Here is a 22,131-nt window from a genome sequence, read left to right on the forward strand (position 1 = left end):
ACACATGGAATATATTAAACTTGCGAGAAGTTGCGGCCACGCCCACTTTTCTAGAGTTTTGCCACATCTACTGCCATCCCCTGTGTCAAATTACAGTTCTATATCTTAATTTAGTGGCTGTTATGGTACGTTAAAGTTTTTCGGTAAATGACCATATAAGGAACCCACATACCAATTATGTTTCATCAAGATATCTCGAATTCCAGCAAATCAAGTTGCAGATTAACGTACAGACAGACAGTTAACCGGACAACTTTTCTCTCATCCTGATCATTCATATATATTTAACCCTATATCTCCTTCACTTAGTTTCAGGTAATAAAAACAACCGTTAGGTGAACAAAACTATTATACACTGTAGCCACAGGTTGCAAGGTAAAGAAACATAAATAGATGGCTTTCATAACTATTCATATTTTAGTACAGTATAACTACTCCATATACGTCTGCAGATATGTATATGTGTCAATGGCATGCCTTCAGAACTGGGGTCGAATCGTTACATCCGTGCACGGATCGGCAAACATACGAAAGAAAGTTACGTGATACGTCAATCGTATGCGGTGATTGGCATTATGACATACGATAGCAAACGGATATTAATGTATTTTAAATTCACTAAAGTTTTTAATATCCACATTGCTTTGGATCATATGTTTAGGTCACAATAGATGTAGAACTGTCAAAACTGTTGCAAAATTTTCAATAAACTAACAAAAGCTACTTAAATATCAAAATTAATCCATGCGATCTTTGTTTTTTCATTTGAGCTCTAAATAATCTTTGATGGGGATAAAAAACTGGTGCGGAGATAGTTTAAGAGATCGTAGCAATAGCGTAGGTATAAACAAGTAAGGAAGGGCTAAGTTCGGGTGTCACCGAACATTTTATACTCGCATGATTAAATGATAATCGAGATTTCATTATACGTCATTAACATATTTTCAAATACCGTATTTGTGTAAAGTTTTATTCCGCTATCATCATTGGTTCCTAATGTATGTACTCGTATTATACAGAAAAGGCATCAGATGGAATTCAAAATAGCGTTATATTGGAAGAAGGCGTGGTTGTGAACCGATTTCACCCATATTTCGTACATGTCATCAGAGTGTTAAGAAAATATTATATACCGAATTTCATTGAAATCGGTTTAGTAGTTCCTGAGATATGGTTTTTGGTCCATAAGTGGGCGAGGCCACGCCCATTTTCAATTTTTAAAAAACGCCTGGTGCAGCTTCCTTCTGCAATTTCTTCCGTAAAATTTTGTGTTTCTGACGTTTTTTGTTAGTCCGTTAACGCACTTTTAGTGATTTTCAACATAACCTTTGTATGGGAGGTGGGCGTGGTTATTATCCGATTTCTTCCATTTTTGAACTGTATATGGAAATGCCTGAAGAAAACGACTCTGTAGAGTTTGGTTGACATAGCTATAGTAGTTTCTGAGATATGTACAAAAAACTTAGTAGGGGGCGGGGCCACGCCCACTTTTCCAAAAAAAATTACGTCCAAATATGCCCCTCCCTAATGCGATCCTTTGTGCCAAATTTTACTTTAATATCTTTATTTATGGCTTAGTTATGACACTTTATAGGTTTTCGGTTTCCGCCATTTTGTGGGCGTGGCAGTGGGCCGATTTTGCCCATCTTCGAACTTAACCTTCTTATGGAGCCAAGAAATACGTGTACAAAGTTTCATTAAGATATCTCAATTTTTACTCAAGTTACAGCTTGCACGTACGGACGGACGGACGGACGGACGGACGGGACAGACGTCCGGATTTCGACTCTACTCGTCGCATTGATCACTTTGGTATATATAACCCTATATCTAGCTCTTTTAGTTTTAGGACTTACAAACAACCGTTATGTGAACAAAACTATAATACTCTCCTTAGCAACTTTGTTGCGAGTATAAAAAAATTATGAATCCTCATTAACAAAATTTTCCTTGTAGATGTATCATTGAACATAGCATTGGAATCTTAAAAAGACGGTGGAGAATTTCAGGAAATTAGCAAGAGAGGAAGGTATCACCCCACAAAAGTGGAAGATTTGCTAACGTTTGTGAGGCGTTACCTAACATCTGCCTCAAATTTACAACAAGTTGCGACCTCAAATTTGCGATTCTTGTCACACACAAGAAATGGACACCGGGGCAAATAAAGTATTATTTAATAAATTTAATTCAGAAATGTATATGCTCTTAACCTTGCAAATAATTTATTTTATTGTCAACTCAAATACAAAAATTTTGTTCATATATGTAAATAAATTTACCAACGACGATGCGAACGAACGGATACGTTTATATACTCGTTCACGTATGTCGTCATACCAGATTACGATAGAAGCGCTACGATCACGTATGTCATAATACGAAATACAGGCTTTTACGTGACGAGTGATATGTTCACGGATGTAACGATTCGAGCCACCCCTGAATTTTTTGAAGCTTTATTTAGATATTGCGTATGAATATGGACCAAATTAGAAGCGATAAAGCAATGTATTAATATAAAAATTTGGTGGGTTATAAGATCACCACTTTTCATATTTCTCTACATACTCTTCGGTTGAAGATTAGTTTTGCTTTTAAAATCGTATATTCAAATCACCACGCTATAACTTTTATAAATAAATCATTTTTATGAAATTACCATAATATTTCACCACCCGTTCATTATAAAACAAAATAATTTCACGCTATTCGAGATTAAAATTTTTAGTAAGAACTGACACTCTACTCGGCACTTTCATTAGAATTGCCTTCTGGCACTCCTGCAGCCCTTATATAGATCGTTACCAAACAAATTTCTCTGTGTAGATGATTCTAGAAAGTTATAAAGGATTCTGTTTGATTCTGACATTGTTTTCACCACATTGAAAAAAGTGGAAAAAATTTGATAATAAAACGCATTTCTTCAACTTCACATATCAAATGAACAAAAGAGGATTCATGGAAAAGTAAATACTTTAGTTTTAGTTTTAAATAATTGTTACCCTAATACAGTACAATCTCACATAAGCGGATACTAATAGGACCAATGATTTCATTATAAAACCAAAACCAAAAGGCTAATTTGGGTGCAACCGAACATTTTGTACTCTTACAACTTGCTAGAATGTAACGCTAAATCCCTTAAAATGTAAAACGTCAAGAAACAGTCGTCGCACTCGTGACTAGACGTGGGTACCTGTTGTCGACAGCCTTACCCCACGGCGCTGAAAAGCACAAGACAATGCCAGGCATTTTCAGTACCAATTGGCAGTGTGGAATGTACACACTAACCACTTTAGAGTTCGAGCCCTTCTAAAAGCCTCCGCCGTACTTTGGGTAAGGCACCCGAGTGCAATGACACTCCACATTTCTACTTCACTCCACTGACAAAGTGTCAGTTTTTCCGCATTTGGGTTTTAACCACAACCACCACGATACTCCCCGAGGGCCCGTCGTATGAGCAGGTTAGAACGCACTTCAAGGTCTCTTGCTCCCCGTGTTACCAGACTTAAGTATCCGGTCAGACCTCGTAGCCAAAACTACCACCAGTTGAGCTTCCATACAGCTCTGGACTGGTGGCTTGGGGTTGACATACACACACCACTCATACAAAAATTAACCCAAATTGCCAGCTAAACGCCTTCTGCCGCTTTAAGCAACCGGACAAGTGGAGTTCACTCCATAAGCATACTCATGTTCTCATCCATCCAGTCCACCTAATCCACCTAATCCCCATACCCCCCTGATGTCTGAGTTCGTCGTGCATTTTGTATTCCAGTACTGCCCCCGCCCAACAAAACGACCTGACTTATAGGTCCTTCTGATACATAAATGTATTCAGAGGCCCATGCGCCGTAAGCAGAAAACCCAGACTCAGACAAAGTTTGAAGTTTGGGTTATCTTCAACAAACTCAACGTCCCGAATGTACTCATAAGTCACTCGGCCATTAGAAGTATTGTCCCAACGTTCTTGCCACCTACACCTGATTACCTAGAAGCCTCCTGCTCTCTAGATAACCCTCCTCCTCCACATCATGATCGGAAATCCAGTCATTCCGCAGCATTGACACACTCGAGCCCCTCTTTAACCTAAATGGAATAGCACGTTGAATAAAAAATCAGGTCAACAGGGTGTGCACCTAACAGAACCTGCATAGCATCCGTTTAGACGGTGCGACATACAGGCCAAAAAGCAAGCATGATACGACGCTAAATTGAGAGGAGCTTGGGGTCCAGTCTGTCGAGACTGCTTCTCACCACACAGCTGCTCCATAACTGGCACAGGCTACAAACCAGCCACGATATATGGTGCGAACATGCCTTTTCCCTGACCGAATATCAAATTAAAGAACTTACAAAAAATAATTGCCATTCAAAAATTCGTTATAAATGTAAATTATTTGTTTTAAAAATAATTTTTGTTTGCTATAATTTACACCTAATACCCGGAATTGAGTAAGGATTTGGAAGTATCAATTATTTTATATTTTCCCTCAGATTTCCAGCTATCCATAAAAGATAGATAGGATAAGATAAATAACTTTTAAAAACCCCATTATTTATTTCTTTACGAATTACTTATTATTTCAAATCTCGTTTCTTCACCGTCTTCACCAAACTTTCAAATATCACTTCCAACTTTTAAAATTCAAAATTTCTTTTTGCGCTCTTGTTGAGCTATATAAGCTTTATTACTTATCACTTCAATTGCAAATTGTACAATGTTTTCTTATAAATAAATATTTTTACACTTTACGCTTCTTTGATGCAAATAGGCACACTACACCAATTACTATCGCATATAGCGATATTAAAAGTTAAATGTTATTAAGCCAAAGTTAAATATATAAACTGAATGATGAAAGCCGAATAAAAACGAATAATCTTGATATATAATGACCGGATGATGCAAAGGATGCAACGTTCAGGACAAATGTTCAAATAGACGTTGCGGGCAAGTTGCCTGCGGGACCGCTGGTGGACGTACGGGATGGAGGGCGGAGAAACGTAAACGGTGTATATAATTGATGTGTCGATGCGAACTTTCTAGAATGTTAAAATGGACGGTTTTTTAAATAGACGATTTCAAATAGACGATTGCGAATAGACGATGCGTGCAGCGGCGAACGTGACTTCTAGAAGAATGTAGAACCAAAAAAACGGCACAGCGTCACCTTCTCGTTGGTATAAGATGAAAAATGGAACAAAAACAGTTTGGTGTGGAGATGATCAATGATGCCATAATTAACATGTGGATGTGGAGAGTGTTGTATTCACTGGTCAGTGATGCCCTGTTTTTTTCTACTTAACATGTTGATGTGGAGAGTGTTGTATTCACTTATCAGTGATGCCCTTTAGTTATAGTTCAACATCCCGGCCCCCTAGGCGAGTACCAGCCTGGTAGACGCTGTAGTGCCTGTAACGTAGCTACAACGCCGCTCAGGCCGGTGGGGCGGTGAGGTTGTAGCCTTATTTGGTTTCGCGTGGATGTCGTATTGAGGGGGCGCCAGGACCATCCAGCTTCTGGATGCCATGCCACACGGTTAGACTGCGATCGTCGGGTGGCCGTACGGCGGCGGAGGACAGTGGGTGAGCCAGGATGTCCGGCGTTCCGGTGGAGTAACGTATGATGCGGTCTTTCACACAACCGGCACAAGGTATCAGATTCGCATTCAAGCGTGGCGTGTGACTGGGCCAAGCAGTTTAAATAATGCCCATGTGCCTGTGCCACCTTCTGACGTTGTACGGGTAACATTCCCTTGAAAATAGAGCAATGCTGCAGCCTATGTGAACGGCAACAGAGCGGACATCTGGTGCGGTGCGGTTTCGGAGGCGCCGGCGTCGCTGCTGCGCGTGTTGAGCTTCGTGCCACGGTTGGCGGCGTTGCTGCCGTGATGGTTCGGGGCGCTGCTACTGGAACAGTTCCAGAGCGAGGCACAGTAACAGCCGAACGAGAGTTGGCGTGGGGGTTACAGGTGTATCGGCATCCATATCAATCTGTGAGAAGAAAGAGAAAATCGTAATGATTATAATTTGATTGCCTGTAAGCGTGCATGAACAGGGTGCCACGTTAGGGGGCATGACTAAATGATCGTCCGTCTATGGGGTTGCGATAGATATTTAGGTCTTCGTTTGTCGTACGGCTTGAAGCTTATTGTAATTATCTTTGCGGTTTTTTCTTAATGATATTATTAATTTATTTTCTTTTTCCCGTCTTTTCAGATCGGTTTAGGAATGATTATTATTTACGGTTTCGTAAGTGGCAGCAGTTGGTAAGAAACATAATTTGACAAGCGGCCGGGTTAGCGTTCCGTTTTGCGTACGGAGATCCACCACCCGGATGTGACCGTCTGAACCGTAGTGAAGTTTCTCTATGCGGCCAAGCCGCCATTCTGTGGGGGGGAGACAATCGTCGTGGACTAGTACACAATCTCCAAGCATTGGAGCCTGTTCTGGAATTTTCCATTTATACCTTTTGTGAAGGTCTTTTAAATACTCTTCTTTCCATCGTCGGCTGAAATTATGATGGAGAATTTTAATTCGTTCCCATCTGTTTAGTAAGGATGGCGACTCCATGCCTGGCTCAGGTGTGGCCAGAATGGGCGCTCCTTTAAGAAAATGCCCTGGGGTAAGGGCAGCAAAGTCGGAGGGATCTTGCGAGAGTGCAGCGAGAGGCCGTGAGTTGAGAACGGCTTCGATTCTTGTTAACAATGTCGTGAATTCTTCATAATTGAATTTGAGGTTGCCAGCGAGCTTCCTGAAATGAGATTTAAAGCTCTGTACCGCTGATTCCCATAAACCACCCATATGAGGAGCGCTTGGGAGGATGAATTGCCAGTTTATACCTTGAGGGGCGTATTTTTGAACAATGTCAGGTGAGACTTGTTCCATGAACTCCACAAACTGTTTCTCAGTAGCTCTTTGAGCTCCAATAAATGTTTTGCCATTATCGCTCATGATTTTTGAGGGAAACCCACGTCTTGCAACGAAGCGAGCAAATGCGGCAAGAAAAGCCTCCATGGTCAGATTAGTACAAAGCTCTAGGTGTACTGCTTTTGTTGTGAAACAGAGTTGCGGTTGCAACTAAACCCGTGGCTCTTTTTGAGAAAGCGCTAGTTTGGGGTGTTTTGGGGAAATTATTGAAGTGCAACATTGAATGATGCCTTTCGTGGCAATATACGCAGTTAAATTTGCTTTCGCAATTATTGAGATTGTGTGAGCGGGACAAGGAGTTTGTACAGAATCTTTTCGCTCCGACAAAGTTGTTCCTTTCATTAGTATTCAATTTTTTAAACTTATCGCAAGATTTGAGTTTATGCCCTCCTGAGCATAGTTCGCATGACGTATGATTGTTTTGTTCGGAAGTGAACGATTGTGTTTTGAAAAAACTACGATTTAAGTTGTTGTTGTTATTAGCTTGGTGTCGCATGAAGCTGCGATTTAGGTCATGTTGAACGTTTTTAGTTCTGACCATTTTTTTATCTACCCGTTCCGCGATTTCATATTGGGTAGTTAGGAAATCTTTCATCTGTTGCCACGTTGGGCACTTTCTTCGCGAAGAGAGCGATTGCTCCAACAAAAGCAACGATTTTTCTGGTAATGCCGCGGAGCATATGTTTACCAGTATGGGGTCCCAATTGTCAGTGGGAATATTTTGTGTCGTTAGAACCGATAAACAATTCGAAACAGTGGATTGAAGTTTTATGAATTCTTCACTTGTTTCTCTCTGAATTTTTGGTAAATTCATCAATATGGTCACTTGTTTGTCGACCAGTATTCTTTCATTCTCGTATCGTTCTTTTAAAGCTTCCCAAGCTAAATTGAAATTGTTGTCATTAAGAGCGAACTGTTTTACTATGACGCCTGCTTGACCTTTAGTTTTGTATCGGAGGTGATACAATTTTTGTGCATTAGATAGTTTTGGGTGGTTTATGTAAACGGCGGTGAACATGTCCCGGAAGGACGGCCATTGTTCATAACCCCCATGAAAAATTTCTGTGTCACATGCTGGCACTTTGAGGTGAATACCTGAACCTGCCTCTTGGGCCTGTGTTTGTGGTAGTTCTACTCTTAGTTGTGGATTTGGTGCGATTGACCTTGTTAATTTTAATTGATCAGAGATCATGGCTTTTGTCTCTTCATATTGGTCAAGACAATTTTCATATTTGGAGTAAGCCGAGGTTTTGAAATTTTCCGGAAGATCCGAATCATCCGTTTCAATGGCGTCATAGGCCGCTTGGAGACGTGTCCAAAAATTGTCAAGGTTTTGATTCTTGATTTCTAGTACCGATTCAGAATTATTTAGAATCGGTGAAGATGAGAATCGAGTGCAGTATCGTATTAAGCTGTCACTCTCTGATAAAAATTTAGCGTATGAAATATCTTTACCCCGCTTTTGTTTTGTAGCACCTTGCTTCGAGCGTGTAGCTTCTGCCGGTGTACATGGACTTTTTTCATACGAAATCATTTTTGGTATTTTTAGAAATTGATGAGACTTAGAATCCTTTGAATCTGTGTTCATTTAGATGAAAAATGGTAATATATGTATATTTCTGATTTAAAGCAAACGGATAAATTTAGAGAATCGTAAAGCTCTTTCACGTCGATAAGAGCTTTAATTTCTGTTAAAAGTAATAAAATACGCGTTTTTCAGATTCAGCGTTTAAGCGGTTGTATGTAGTTTGGTTTTAAACTTTATATATTATATATGCGGACTTATCTGAATGTCCCTGTTTGTGAACTCGTTAAAGCGGTCAGTACACTTTGTCAATATGTATGCACGATATGTGCTCAAAGTAATCCTGCTTGTTCTAAGACGAAGAACAAGAAATAGTTGCCGGTATGGTTTAATATATGTACTATGTGTATGTACAGATTAATGCGTATGTAAATTTTATTTTATTAATGTATGTCAATATATATATATGGATATAAATATTGAAGATGGTATATGTTAACTTGTAATATATGGTAATGTATGTATATTGAATATCTATGTATGTTTGATTTTATTTTGTGTATTTAGCCGGTATGTATACATATGTGTATCTCTTTTTGTTTTTTTTTGTTTTTTACACAACCGCTTTGAAATACTTTGAACTAGTATTGCCAATATGGGCTTCAAACATACATAACATACATATATACAGTGCTGAGATACTAATGGGAATCGATACGACTCACTTTGGGGGGTGTAAATGTTTCCATATAGGGGTTGTTTAATTAAATTTTTTTTTTTTTGTGTTTTTGTTCGTATAGTATATCAATATTTATTTCACCTTAATATCGATAACTATTTTCCAACACCAATAATAGGTAAGGGGGCAGAAAACATTGGAGAAATTAGCCACATACAAAATCTTCACTGCTTTTACTTTGTTGCTTTTTGTTATATTCTTTCACTTTACATTTACACCACCTCTTTCATTTGCTTGGGAATTTATTAAAAAATGTTGTTGTAATCTGTATGCACTGTATGTGACTCTTTCTGTTTCCACTTCGTAAAATAAAAATTTGTTGCAATACGTTTTCGTTTTCTGCGTATTTGCAAAAATTAATTAATTTTACAAGTGAACTGCTTTGGTTTGCCTTTTGCAGAAAAATAAGTACACAAATTTATGTGGAGATATGCTACACGCCGCGCTATCAACCGAATCACTTGTCGTCGTTTGTTTTTTTTTTTTTTACGATTGCATAATATGTGTATATGTATTCACTTTGTCACTGTACCCTTCCGAAAATCTTTGTCTCTTGTGTAAAAGTTGTAACTGTATTTTTTTTGTTTTAAGCGCATATATGTATAACTGTATATATATATATATATATATATTTATGTATATCAATGTATACTGTTTTGTTTTACCGCACTTTATAACCGTTGTTTTAGAGGTATTTATTATATATATATAAAATTTTTTTTTTTTCAATACCGCACACCGTCAAGAATTTGAATAAATTGCTGCCCAAATTTGCACACAAAGGCGTTAATCACTTATGCGCATCCTGCATCATTGTTTCTCACAATAATTCACAAAACCAACCGACTTCAAAAAAATTAAGCAAACTTCTCGATCATATCATGAATTTTTCGTTTTTTTTTTTTTGAAGATTCACAGTAAATCACAATATTCTTGACGTTGTGAAATTTTTAATCAAATGCACGAATTTACCACAGCCACGAAACTTTTCACTATTCACTTCTTAGCCGTTTTGATTTTTTAGTTTTTCGCCACAGTGCCTTTCTTTTTCTCTCGAAGGACCATATTTATTTCTTTACGAATTACTTATTATTTCAAATCTCGTTTCTTCACCGTCTTCACCAAACTTTCAAATATCACTTCCAACTTTTAAAATTCAAAATTTCTTTTTGCGCTCTTGTTGAGCTATATAAGCTTTATTACTTATCACTTCAATTGCAAATTGTACAATGTTTTCTTATAAATAAATATTTTTACACTTTACGCTTCTTTGATGCAAATAGGCACACTACACCAATTACTATCGCATATAGCGATATTAAAAGTTAAATGTTATTAAGCCAAAGTTAAATATATAAACTGAATGATGAAAGCCGAATAAAAACGAATAATCTTGATATATAATGACCGGATGATGCAAAGGATGCAACGTTCAGGAAAAATGTTCAAATAGACGTTGCGGGCAAGTTGCCTGCTGGACCGCTGGTGGACGTACGGGATGGAGGTCGGAGAAACGTAAACGGTGAATATAATTGATGTGTCGATGCGAACTTTCTAGAATGTTAAAATGGACGGGTTTTTTAAATAGACGATTTCAAATAGACGATTGCGAATAGACGATGCGTGCAGCGGCGAACGTGACTTCTAGAAGAATGTAGAACCAAAAAAACGGCACAGCGTCACCTTCTCGTTGGTATAAGATGAAAAATGGAACAAAAACAGTTTGGTGTGGAGATGATCAATGATGCCCTAATTAACATGTGGATGTGGAGAGTGTTGTATTCACTGGTCAGTGATGCCCTGTTTTTTTCTACTTAACATGTTGATGTGGAGAGTGTTGTATTCACTGATCAGTGATGCCCTTTAGTTATAGTTCATCTCAACACCCATAATTCCTATTATTATCAAGTAGTTAGAAGTTAAACTTCTTTTTAATTATTAATTCTCCATACAGCCAGTTTTTTCAATATTATTGATCACAAAAAAGAAGAAACATAAATTAAGAAATTAAATAACATCAAATAATATTAAGCATTGCCTACAGTACGAATGACTAGCAATCGAATGACTAAATTAGAGATAAATTACTGAAGTTGGATCATTTTTATTTCCTCATCAACCTGTTCTAATTGCTTACGCATATTTTCAAGGATACCATTTTTTTGCTTTCAATTCTTGTACTTGAATAGTAGCTAATTTTATTTTCTTCTCTAATAATTTCGTTGTCTGCTCATTTTATTTTCGCTGTTTTAATGTTTCAGTATAACGAGCAATGCACATCTGAGCTTCGAGAATAAGTTTTTTGGTAATCCCAACATTTTCAATTCCTCCGTGGAGAGTAACCGCATCATATATACACCTTCTAGCCACTAAAAATTCTTCTTTAAGATTTTCCATCAAGCATTCCTTATTTACTGAAAAACCTCTTTCCACATTAGCATTGCCGTGAAAAAGAGTAGTTACGACTTTCATTACTTTTCCAACATTTTCAGATGGTGGAAAATCTTCAAAAATTTGAATCCGAAACGATCCAGTCGTTCTTTTGATGTTGAAAAGTTTTTCAATAATTCTTTAACTACAGACTTAGAGCATATATTTTTAAATTCACCATTGACTTCATCGACACTAACACTATCAATCCATTTATGTTTAGTCAATGTCAGTAATAAATTTTTCAATCGCTGTTCACAAACTTCCCAGTTTTCTAAAACAACTTCCGGGTAATCGCTTTTGTCACTTTATAAGCTAGTGGTGAACGCTCTTGTAGCTTCAAAATGAATTTTTTCAAACACTTCTTACATTGCTGCCGGAATTCAAGAATTTCGAGTTGACTTTTATTTTTTATTTTAGATAATGCAATAGTGGTAGCTATCCCAAGATCAATTCGTTTAGGAGATAGTAAGTTCTTATCATTGCTTAAATCAATTTCATGCACAGTTTTTGCCGTTTTCATAATATCATGGTCAACAATGCGATTTACTAGTATATTGGTAAAGGCATTGTAAAGTAAAGGAGCCAAAGGTGCATCTGTTTGAAACTCTGTGGGGAATGGTTTGATATACGTATCATTAGCTAATGATCGAAAAAAAGTGAATTGTGCTGACAATAAAGGATCTTCAAACATTTTTACTATTGTTTGAAAACTTTCATACGTTGGCTATTTTTTCGGTGCAGCTTCAAGTTTTATAATGTATGTTGTCAGGAATGGAAGCATATCTAATGCTTGTTTTGCTACATTACTATTGTTTAACCAATGCACTGAACAAAATTTAAGTGGGAATAAATTTGAACCAGTTATTTCTGTATAAATTTCACGTCTTGCTGGTGAGTCTTTAAATAAATAATACGTAGATTACAAAAATTTCATAATATTCCATTCAGTTTCTCTTATATCTTCATCGTATGAAGCCCACAACTTCCCATTTCCAATATTTCTGGATCGTTTATATCGGTTTTTATCAATCCCTTCAGGTCTTTTAAGAACTTAAAATTGACATTAGCTCCATCCATAGAAAGAAAGAAGATATAGGAGATATACCTTTTAAAAAAGCAGTTGCTAAATCTTGCGATTGTGTCCGTCCTAAAAAAACTGACGTTAAAGACAGGGTCTTGACTTCTTTGGCATTTTTGACTAATAACTTACATTTATGTCCATTTGTTGTTTTTTCGCTATTTTATTCAGAGACTCGTCAAATCCTACAGTCAGGAAATCACAAATATTAAATATCCAATTTTGTCTCTGTAATTGCATTTTTGAGCTATTGCACCGTTTGGAAAGAGTCGAGGAAAAAGTTTCACGTGTTGTCCAGCTGAGCGCAGGGATGAATGTGTCATAACAGCTGAAATAGTCCATAGTATTTGTTTGGTCAGAAGCATGCCACTGCTCAAAATCGGATAACCGTGACCATGAATTAGATTATTCACCTTTGTGAGAGCACCGCTTATGCATATGCTCATCAATTCTTACATCCATATACATATGTTACGGTTTTCTATGATTTGTACATAATTGCATTTTTTGTATGTTCTCATTTTCACTTGCACTTTGCAAGCAGGTACATTTATACAAGTTAACTCGAAACGCAAACCACCAAAATACCAAGTCAGCATTGTCTGCCTAACATCCGTTTCAGGCAATGCTGAACATTAACACCACCCCAATCCATGACCAACGGCCCGAGTTATGATCCAACGACAAGCAACAACAAACGATACGCACAAGCTACCGTAGCCGTGGGATCCGCTGACGCAGCACAAATATAACGCAAACAAGCGACGACTTACACTACACGCAAGTCGACGTATCGTGGGATTCGCTGACACTGCATCTGACAAAACATAGCAACGACAGCGACGATAGCAGCGACGACGGCAGTGGCAGTAAGGACGGCTTAGACTTAAGAGTAAGAATGTTTTAGAGTTTAGTTCTGATTGAGCCTGAATAAAGCGCACTAGTGCCTAAAAATAATTGGCGCCCTACCGGGTAAAGAAGATACGAAGGATTCTCTAGAAAGTAAAAATCACCAAGGTATTTTGCGGTGGAGTGTCTTTAATGACTTCAAAGGACCCAAGGACTCACAGAGAATCGCTACAATCTTTAAAAACGTATCCTACAAGGATTCCAAGGATCCGAGGATTCATCAGAAAGCAGTTTATAATAAAAAACATGTTTCGAGTATTGTAAATAGAGTGCTCATTAAAATGAAAACATTATAATTTCTTTTGAATTAAAACTAAGTTTTCAAAATAGACGGAAAAGAATTTATTTTAGAAAATAAGGAGCTAATCATAAAATTTTGTGAAAAAAATTTTCCAGAGTTTAATAAAAAAGAAACAGTGTAGTCTTTTCTCAAAAACATTCTGTTTAGAAACAGAATTTGTGAAGAAAATTGTAATAAATAACTGAAATTATCTAGCCATGTCAACAAAAGAGTGTGATTGATTGATTCGACTATAGGAACGGTTACAACTCTATTCAACTTTAATTTCCAAGTCTATGAGTGACTCAGAATTAGAAAACCTCTTAGAAAGAATTATTAAACTACAGGTGACCAGTAAAATGGATTCAAATCAGGTAACCGCAGTGGTTCAAGCAGCCGTCTCAAGCGCTCTTGAACAACAAAGACAGACTTTCGAAGTTAAGAAAAATCTCAAGCGTTTTTGAGATGCGAAAAAATATAACTGGGAATGCGCGAATAATTAAAAGCCTAATTGCCTGTCACGAGAAAAAGATTCCGACAAATGAAAAAGACACGTCCGTTCGATTTCACGGTTTAATTACAATGCTTCATTTATTCCGTTCTTGGAATTAGTTAGCCTAAATCTTAAAAACTAACGGCTTAAGCTAGTGGTAATGTAAATACAAGGGGTAAGTAATTATCTTTCGTTAAATATTGTAATAGAATTAAGGTAAGTAATAAAAGAAGGTAATATAAATGTATTATTAAGGTAAGTATGCTATTTTGTACAATTCATTATTTATAAGTTCTAATAATAATTTTATATTTCATTTTTCTAATTTAGATTTAGATTTACAAAGGATGTCGCTTGGCGCAACACCGGCCACCTTGACAGGATCAGATTCCTTCAATTTCCAGTGGAAGCAAGGCCAGCTTGTGGATAGGACGCTTAATTGTGCCCGCCTTAGTCGCCACGTCTGCGACTCGCACCTTGCCGTCTTGCCCTTCGGCGGTTGCGACGACGCGCCCTAGTACCCACTGCTGCGGTGGTGTGTTGTCTTCGTGTACGAGGACGAGGTCGCCGGGCTGCAGATTCCGTTTCGGGTGTAACCATTTGGTGCGCTCCTGAAGACCCGTCAGGTATGTTTTGGACCACTGTCGCCAAAACTGTTGCTTGAGACAGCAAACAAGTTGCCATCTCTCGCAGCAATGAATTGGGTCCATTGCTACCTGTGCTGGTGGGAGTGATCGCAGGGAGCACCCTATTAAGAGATGCGCCGGAGTTAACGCTTCGCCGTCGTTGGGGTCCTGGTTCAGAGGTGTTAGGGGCCGAGAATTGAGGATTGCTTCCACTTCGGCCAGCAATGTTGATAGCTCCTCTACCGTGAGGAGCACGTTGCCGATTGCGCGAACGATTAGATGTTTGGCGGACTTCACCGCGGCCTCCCATAATCCGCCGAAGTGCGGCGCCCGCGGTGGTATAAAGGTGAAGCTGAACCCTTCGTCTGCGGCGAATTCCTTCAATTCCGTTGCCTGGGCCAGAAACGCCTCTTTCAGCTCGCGCAGCTTGCGATCGGCGCCGACGAAGTTGGTTGCGTTGTCGCTGAACATCTTCTGGGGCATTCCTCGGCGACCAATGAACCTTTTTAGGGCGAAAATAAATGAATTAGTTGACAGGTCTGAAACTAATTCTAAATGAACTGCTTTGGAAGTAAAGCAAACGAAAACTGCAATATATGTTTTTACGGGTGGTCGACCGCGTATTTTTAAAGTTGTGTATATCGGACCACAAAAATCTACGCCACATATAAGAAAGGGCCGTAGTGCTCGAAGTCTTTCGACTGGCAAATTTCCCATTATTTGGTTTTGCAACTTCGGCTTGTAATGAAAACAATGTATACAGTTTCTTACGGTTCTACTGCAAGCTTCTCGGGCATTAATTAGCCATATGCGTTCTCGAAGAAGCGCAACCAACGCTTTAGCCCCAGCGTGGTGATTTCGAATATGCAGGAACCGTAAATACGTTATAACGAAGTGCGAACTTTTATTTAATAAAAGCGGAAATTTGGCATCGTATGGGAGAGGTGCATTTAATAGGCGACCTCCTACTCGGATTAATTCGAATGACAGCGACGCATCCGAGTACTCATGCAAAAACGGGTTGAGTTTTTGCAAGTTTGCGGGTAGGGTGGTACCTTTATGCAATTTTTGAATAACATCCGAAAATTCTGAACGTTGGACCACTTGTGCAATTTTTAGAAAACTCAAGTTTAGCTCTTCTGAAGTCAGATCCTGTCCCATGGAGGATTTTGGTGGTCGTCTTATCCATCGTAATATGTATGCGACCACACGAAGCAATTTTTTATGAGAAGAAAATTTTTCAATAAGGTCCAATATTGAATTTTTCTCAGTAGTTGAAATTAGTGTAAACGTATTTTTCTTCTTCTCTAATGCTTCGTCTTCTGGTGAGAGCTGGAAGTGGTTATTAATTGGCCATAATGCAGGGTCTTCTAGGAGGAACTGTGGACCGCCAAACCATATCGAATTATTCAATTCGTCCACGTTACAACCCCGAGACACTTGATCCGCAGGATTTTGTTTAGTTGGCACATGTCGCCAATGTACTTTGTCAGTCAACTCTTGAATTTCGGACACTCTGTTTGCGACGAAGGTTTGTAATGAAGATGGATGTGTTTTAATCCAATGTAAAACGATTTCAGAGTCTGTCCAAAATGTAATATTTTCGAAATGTCGACTCAACATAGGCGCTACTCTTGACCATAATTTCGAAAGAAGATGTGCTGCCGAGAGCTCAAGACGCGGAAGAGATTTGGTCTTCAGCGGAGCCACTCTAGACTTTGCAGTAAGCAGCATGCATTTAATACCACTAGCAGATTGGCTTCGTATGTATATGCAGCATCCGTACGCCCTTATTGAGGCGTCGGAGAAGCCATGTATTTGGCAGATGGCACTCGACTCAACGTTTACGTAACGAGGAATGCTTATCGATGAGAGCTGCATTAGGTTGGCTTTAAAGTTCTGCCAGCTAGTGTCAAGGCGCAATGGAATCGACTCATCCCAATCTAGTTTTTGGATCCAAAGCTCTTGCAATAAGATTTTCGCTTTGGTAACTAGTGGGGCTAGTAATCCAAGAGGATCAAAAAGGCGAGCAGAAACTGACAATATATTTCTTTTAGTAGCTCGCAGATCATTAAAATTGTCATCTAAAACAAAGCGAAACAAATCCTCTTTCGGCAACCAATGGATTCCTAACGTTTTAGTGGAACTTTTGTCATTGAAGCTTAATGACTTTTCAGTGCAATCACTGTCGAAAAATTTAGGGTGGTTCGAAAACCACTTCGTTAAGGTGAATCCTGCCGAGTTTAATATTTTATTTACCTCACTTCTCAAAAGATCTAGAGACTCAAAATTTTCGGACCCTGTTAATAAATCATCAACATAAAAGTCTCTTTTGATGGCCAATGAACCGAGTGGATATTTCATTGTATTGGCATCACTGAGCATTTGCAAACACCGTGTTGCGAGAAATGGAGCAGGCGCAGTGCCGTATGTTACGGTGTTAAGACGAAAAATTTGAATTTGCTCAGAAGGATGCTCTCTCCACACAATAAGTTGACAATTTCTGTCTTCTTCATGCATAATTATTTGACGGTACATTTTAGTAATGTCCGCTGTTAGTGCATACTTATGTAAGCGAAAACGAAGAAGAGTTGAGTATAACTCTTCTTGGATGGTTGGACCTACCATCAAAAGTTCATTCAACGCTATTTGAGTTGAAGATCGACTCGAGGCATCAAATACAACACGTAATTTGGTTGTTGTGCTCTCGGGCCTTAAGACGCATTGATGCGGAATGAAGTAGTGTGGCTCACTCGGGATCTTATTGTTCGTTGGGCTCATGTGACCCAATGCTCTATATTCATTCATAAAGTCCAGATACATTTTACGAAGTTCTGGATCTTTTAATGTCCTTCTCTCCAGGGCCTGAAACCGCCGAACTGCGGTTTCATAGGAGTGACCGAGTAACTTACGGTCAGCTTTAAAAGGCATTCTTACTTGAAGCCGTCCTGAAGGCAATACTTGAGTTGTATTTACGAAAAAATTTTCACACTCTTGTTGCTCTGGTGTGAATTTAATGCCATTTGATTCTGAAGGTAATTCTTCTAGAGCCCAAAATTTTTGGACTACCGAATCTATTGACGTGAAGTCTTCTTCAGCTTGGCATAATGTGCTATGTAATCTGGGAGGAGAACTTATATTACTGGCGTATTTGCCAGATACAATCCATCCTAAAATGGTTTTCTGAAGAGTTGGTTGGTTGGGACCATTTTTAATTTGGCCAACAGCTAAAAGCTCGAAAAATGTTTCAGCACCCAATAGGATATCCACTTTTTTAGATTTGTGGAATTCTGGGTCCGCCAATTCAATATTGTGCGGAATTTTCCAGCCACTAACATTGATGTTATGGTCTGGATGATTTGCCGAAATGCATCGCATTACCCAGAATTCCGCCGAAAATTCAAAATTATTTAACCGCGACTTGACAAATGCGGTTAGTTTTGACCCCACTTTTGTATTGGAATTGCCAATTCCTATCACGCTTAATGTTTTGTGCTGACGTCGAATCCGCAACTTCTGTGCCAAGTCCTCCGTCATAAAGTTGACCTGGGAGCCTGAGTCCAGCAAGGCTCTCGCAGGCAGGTAATCTCCACAGCTGGTCCTCACTAGAATTACTGCTGTTGCCAACATGACCCGATCCGGCATACTGGCTGTATGCATGGCATGTGTGGTTGATGGTTGCGGATGAGGTGCAGCGGGGAAGGACACTGGATACTGGTGCAACAGCGAGTGATGGGATCGATTGCATATGCGGCAACGATCCGCTCTGCATTTGGAAACGGTATGTCCCTTACGCAAGCAATTTATGCATAAGGGTACCGATTTGACGAACTCGAACCTCTGCTGCACAGGAAGAGCCTTAAAAGTAGGGCAGGCAGTTAGATGGTGATCCCTCGATTTGCATTGTTGGCAAAGAGGCTGCCTCGTATTTGCTGCAACTAGCGCCGATTTGGTCCTATCCATTTGTTGTTGCTTCCCATGACTCGTACTGCTTGTTGAGATGGGCTTCGTCCTTGAGTGGGATGCTCCTTCCGCTGATAGTTGCTGGTATCTTCGATTTAGAGTGGCTTCACAGTCCTTCCACAGTGGCAGTTTGTCATAGTCCAGCGCTTCTTCCCATTTGGATCGGGTGGCAGGGTCAACCTTTGTCATTACAATGTGTATGATTATTGCGTTCGTTATTTGTTTTTCATCGCCCAGCGATAGCAATGAATCATATACCGCTGACACTTCGTCTATCATTGAACGCAAGGAAGGCGCAGAAGGCTTTGGGATTGTTGGCAGCTCAAAAAGTTTAGATATTGTATTGAAAAATATCAGACATTTATTATCATAAACTTTTTTGAGACTTGCCAACGCCTTCGGATAATTTTCATCCGACATCTGAAACGCTTTAACTGTTCCCAAAGCCTCTCCAGATAGACAATTTACCAAATGGTTAAATTTTTCTATATCTGGGATATTTGGATCATTATGAACCAAGCTCTCAAACAAACTCATAAAATTTTTAAACTCTGAATATTCTCCCTTGAATTTCGGCAAATTCATTTTAGGGAGCCTTGAGCTGTGAGAAGCTACGAAAGATGTTTCGGCAAGTGAATTTTTATTTTTTGCTAAAATTGACTTTATTATGGACTTCGTTTCAACGATGATGTCCTCTAACTCCCCTCGGGCCATGTCGTCTTCATCTATTTCTTCAATCTTTGATTGGCACTTCATTAATTTTTCACTGTGTGAATTTAATATATCGAGACGACATTCCAATTCGATTGGATCTAAAGACATAGTCTTTTCGAGAAGGCCCGTTTTAATGCGCAAAATACTACTTTTCGCAACCGTTCTTTGGCGTCTTAACGATTTTAAGTCCGTCAACTCCTTACTTGGAGACAGGTTTGCGAGAGTTGGCTTTGGCTTGCTCATTTTGCTTGTTTAAAATAAATTTCCGAAAAAAAGGCTATAAAGTTTGGCAACAAATATATTAAGAATCGACAACGAAAACGAAAAAATATATATATGTATGTATATCGATTCTCAAATATACGAAAGCCAAACTAATATGCAATAAAAGTTGGCAACAAATATATTTGAAATCGGTTACGAAAACGAAAAAAAACAATAATATCGATTCCCAAGTATACGAAAGCCAAACCAATAAATGCGCAAAATGAGCAATAGCACAATAAAGTAATTTGATCGGAAAATGTCCGAACGAAAATCGACAAAAATTGCGAAAAAACGACCGATAATTGCAAACGCGGATCGGAAAAATTGCGAAAAACGAGAAAATTTAATTTTGCAATTAATAATTTTTTCACCTTTATTTCAAAATAAAGGGCTACCGCAAAATCCCAAAATCCCTTATTCACTTGAATATATGTATATGTCGGAGCATGTATTAATATATGTATGTATATATGTATGGTTGTATATTAAATACAAAGCAATACAATAAAATCAATATAATCTCTGTATGTATGTAAAGTGAAAAGGGAGAGCCAACAACTGAAAGTGCACTTGTTTTGTTGTTTGCTTTTTTTTTTTTGCACTGCTTTCAGTAATTCGCACTCGTTACCTGGTGCGTCGGCTGTTTGCCGGCGCTTACGTCCCTTTGGCACAGGATGCAGCGGCAGCTCATTCCCACGACGGCAGCGGCAGCAGCGGATTGATGGCAGCAGCGGCTTGATGGCAGCAGCGAATGATGGCAGCAGCGAATGATGGCAGCAGCGACTGATGGCAGCGCAGCGACTGATGGCGAGTGATGATAGCAGCGACTGATGGCAGCAGCGATGTGATGGCAGCAGCGAATAATGGCAGCGGCGAGTGATGATAGCAGCGACTGATGGCAGCAGCGACTGATGGCAGCAGCGATTGATGGCAGCGATGTGATGGAGTTGACGTAGCAAAATTGGACACTTGGCGACACTATATATTTACGGGGTTTGGTAGCGGCACTGGAAGCGGTAAGTATTTAATAGCGGTCCTTCACTCTTACGGCTTAAAAAGCGGAATTTTGTTGCGGTAGTGTTTAACGGCACTTCACGGTTAACTTGTAATTTAATTTTTTTTTTTTTCAGACGGCACTTTTACACAATGTATGTATATAATTAATTTTATATTTTTTTTTTTTTTACTTTTAGCCGAGACTATTTCGAACCACTTGGTGTTATTAACGTGAAACACACTGTACCGCACCTTCTTCACGTCACGTATACGCGTATATATGTATGTATGTAAGTAGAGTACCGATTTTTTCTAATTTTTTCACACTCCACTTTACATATAGATGTATGTATGTAAATTATGCTTGTCACTTAGCCTTTTTTGGTGTATGTATGTATATAAGTATTTAATACTTTTCACAAAACTTTTTCTTTTTGTTATCACTTTAGTTATGTGTTTTATGTTTTATAATTATTTTTCCTCTTTTGTGTTTCAGGTATCACTGCACTTAACCACTTTTAGTATATGTACCAATTATATGTATGTATTTGTATTTTTCTTTTGGTATCTTTTTGATTTCTTTATAATATATATTTGTTTTAGGTGTTGTTTTTTTTTTTTTTTATGTTTAATTTATGTCCACTTCACTTTTACGAAGGACCGAAAACGAAACGAATTGACAGGCAATTAGTTAAGAAACGAAAACGAAAGTTATGAAATATATGCTAAGCTCACGCACTTAGTCCCTGCTCGGGCGCCATGAAAAATCTCAAGCGTTTTTGAGATGCGAAAAAATATAACTGGGAATGCGCGAATAATTAAAAGCCTAATTGCCTGTCACGAGAAAAAGATTCCGACAAATGAAAAAGACACGTCCGTTCGATTTCACGGTTTAATTACAATGCTTCATTTATTCCGTTCTTGGAATTAGTTAGCCTAAATCTTAAAAACTAACGGCTTAAGCTAGTGGTAATGTAAATACAAGGGGTAAGTAATTATCTTTCGTTAAATATTGTAATAGAATTAAGGTAAGTAATAAAAGAAGGTAATATAAATGTATTATTAAGGTAAGTATGCTATTTTGTACAATTCATTATTTATAAGTTCTAATAATAATTTTATATTTCATTTTTCTAATTTAGATTTAGATTTACAAAGGATGTCGCTTGGCGCAA

The 22,131-nt window shown here is 38.5% G+C and overlaps 1 long non-coding RNA gene across 1 annotated transcript; it reads left to right on the forward strand.

Moving 5' to 3' along the window:
- The first annotated feature begins 20,791 nt into the window (after nucleotides 1–20,791).
- On the forward strand, nucleotides 20,792–22,131 carry LOC126766531 (uncharacterized). The gene is made up of 3 exons (XR_007668905.1): nucleotides 20,792–20,976; nucleotides 21,154–21,246; nucleotides 22,099–22,131. It is a non-coding gene; the product is annotated as an uncharacterized LOC126766531 (long non-coding RNA).

The sequence above is a fragment of the Bactrocera neohumeralis genome, unplaced genomic scaffold (assembly GCF_024586455.1).
Source record: "Bactrocera neohumeralis isolate Rockhampton unplaced genomic scaffold, APGP_CSIRO_Bneo_wtdbg2-racon-allhic-juicebox.fasta_v2 ctg1630, whole genome shotgun sequence".
NCBI lineage: Eukaryota > Metazoa > Arthropoda > Insecta > Diptera > Tephritidae > Bactrocera > Bactrocera neohumeralis.